The sequence below is a fragment of the Nycticebus coucang genome, chromosome 17 (assembly GCF_027406575.1).
Source record: "Nycticebus coucang isolate mNycCou1 chromosome 17, mNycCou1.pri, whole genome shotgun sequence".
In the NCBI taxonomy this organism is placed as follows: Eukaryota; Metazoa; Chordata; class Mammalia; order Primates; family Lorisidae; genus Nycticebus; species Nycticebus coucang.
Genome location: NC_069796.1, coordinates 79997240 through 80000351, shown reverse-complemented (window position 1 = coordinate 80000351; position 3112 = coordinate 79997240).

Below are 3112 nucleotides of genomic sequence, written 5' to 3'. Positions count from 1 at the left end.
AGGTTGTAGATCAGCCTGAGCCAGAGTGAGACCTCGTCTCTAAAGGTAGCCGGGCGTTGTGGCGGGCGCCTGTAGTCCCAGCTACTTGGGAGGCTGAGGCAAGAGAATCACTTGAGCCTGAGAGTTTGAGGTTGCTGTGAGCTATGATGCCACGGCACTCTACCAAAGGCAAGAAAGTGAGACTCTGTCATCCCACCACAAAAAAAAGAGAAAGATAGAAAGAAAAGAAATATACACATGCAGTTTTCACATTCGGCGAGATCTCACAAAATGCCCTCCCTCCTTCCACCAATCCCCTCTCCCTCCTTTCCCCTCCCTCTTGCTAGACTACATTTGTGTTTTATCATTTGTATGAGTGTGTAAGTGTTTATAAATTGGATTCATAGTATTCCTAAGAATATGTTCCAACTCCATCCAGGTAAACATAAAAGATGTAACCATCTTTTTTATGGCTGAATACATATACCATGGTATACCTATACCACAATTTGTAAATCCATTCATGTATTGATTGGCATTTGGGTGCTTCCGCAACTTGGTAATTATGGATTGGGTACAATAAACATTCTGGTGCAAATGTCTCTGTGGTAAAGTGATTTTTGTTCTCCTGGATAGACACCTAGTAATGGAATTGTGGGATCCAATGGAAGGTCAACTTTGAATTCCTTGAGGAGTCTCCATACTTTTTTCCCATAAAGGTTGTATTAGTTTGCAATCCCACCAGCAGTGTAGAAGTGTTCCCTTCTCTCCACGCCCACACCAGCATCTGCAGTTTGGGGACTTTGTGATGTGGGCTGCTGTTCTTACTAGGGTTAGGTGTTACCGTAAGGTGGTTTTGATTTGCATTTCTCTTATGATTAAAGACAATGAGCATTTTTTTCATGTGTTCATTACCATTTGTCTTTCATCTTTGGAGAAGTTTCCATTCAAGTCTCTTGCCCAGAAAGAAATGGGGTTGTTTGTTCTTTTCTTACTGATTAATTTGAGTTCTCTGGGGATTCAAGTTATCAGACCTTTGTCATTATCATAACATGCAAAAAAATCTCCCATTCCAAAGGCTGTCTGTTCGATTCAGCCGTAGTGCCGTTACCTGTGCAGAAGCTTGTTAGCTTGATCAAACCCCGGGAATTTGTTTTTGGTGTTGCTGCAATAGCCAGGGGGTTCCTCCTCATAATACATTTTCCCAGGCCAATAACTTCAACTATTTTCCCCGTTCTCTCTTCTAGTATATGTAAGGTTTCATGTCTTAAATTTAAATCTTTTATCCAGGGAGAATCAAGTTTTGTTAGTAGTGAGAAGCGTGGGACCAGTATCACTCTTCTACAGGTTGCTATCCAGTTCTCCCAGCACCATATGTTAAATAGGGATTCTTTTCCCCAATGCACGTTTTTGTTAGGCTTATCAAAGATCAAACAACGATATGTGGCTGGGTTCATGTCTGGATTCTCGATTCTATTCCATGTATCTACATCTCTATTTGTGTGACAGTACCATGGCACAAAAATGTCCATGGCTGTTTTGATCACTATAGATTTGTAGTATAACCTGAAGTCTGATAGCATGATGCCTCCAGATTTTTTTTTATTTCTAATTATTGTATTGGCTATTTGGGTTTTATTCTGATTCCGCATAAAACGAAGTTCTATTCTTTCAAGTTCTTTAATTTATGACATTGGTGCTTTGATAGGGATTGCATTACATCTGAGGATGGCTTTGGGTAGTGTAGACATTTTAACAATGTTGATGTTTTCCAACTATGAGCATGGTATTTTTTTCCCCATTTGTTAACATCTTCTGCTATTTCTTTTCTCAGGCTTTCATAGTTCTCTTTTATAGAAATCTTTCACATTCTTTGTCACATATATTCCTAGGTACTTCATCTTCTTTGGCACTACTGGAAAAGGAATAGTGTCTTGGGCTATATTTTCGGCTTGAGTATTATTGGTATATATAAAAGCTACTCATTTGTAGGTATTGCTTTTGTATCCCAAGACACTGCTACATTCTTTGATGACTTCTAAGAGCTTTGTTTTTGAGACCCTGGGGTTTTCCATTGTAAGATCATGTCATCAGCAAAGAGAGTTTGACCTCCTCTGTCCCCATTTGAATGCCCTTGATCTCCCCCTCTTGCTTGATTGCAATGGCTAGGACTTCTAGCACTATGTTGAATAGCAGTGGCGACAATGGGTATCCCTGTCTCATTCCAGACCTGAGTGTAAATGTTTTCCATTTTTCTCTATTCAATATAATATTGGCTGCGGGTTTGCTGTAGATGGCCTCTATCAGTGGAAGAAATGTCTCATCTAGCCTATTTTCCTAAGTGTTCTAATCTTGAAAGGATGCTGGATATTATCAAAAGCCTTTTATGCATCAATCGATAGAATCATATGGTCTTTGTTTCTTATTTATGTGGTATGTTTATACATTTACACATGTTAAAGCAACCTTGTAAACCTAGGATGAAAACACCTTGATCATGGTGTATAACTTTTGATGTTTTGTTGAATTCTCTTTGCTAGGAACTTATTGAATATCTTGGCATCGATGTTAATTAATGTTTTCCTTAATGAATGAAAACTAGTTTATTAAAACGAATTCATTCATTAGTTTTCTTTCTTTGTTGGGTCCTTTCCTGGTTTGGGGATAAAGGTTTGGGGATATTTGCTTTGTAGAATGTGTTCAGGAGGAGTCCTTCCTTGTCTACGTTTTGGAAAGGTTATGTAATAGTGTGAGTACTTCCTCTTTGAAGTTTTAGTAGAATTCTCATGTGAACCCGTCTGGTCCCAGACTTCTCTTCATTGGGAGATTATGTATCATCGATGCTATTTCAGTACTTGATATAGGTCTATTCAAAATTTCTAATTCTTTCTGGTTGAGTTTAGGAAGGTTGTGTGCTTCTAGCTATTGGTCCATTTCCTCCACATTTTCATATTTCTGGGAATAGATTTTTTGTAGTAATCATTGAGGATGTTTTGAACTTCTGTGGTATCTGTTGTTATTTCCTCTTTATTGTTTCTCACTAAAGTTATTAGAGGTTTTACTTTTCTGTTTCTGATTAGTCTAGTCAAAGGTTTATCAATTTATTCAGCTATTCAAAGAACCAACTTTTTCT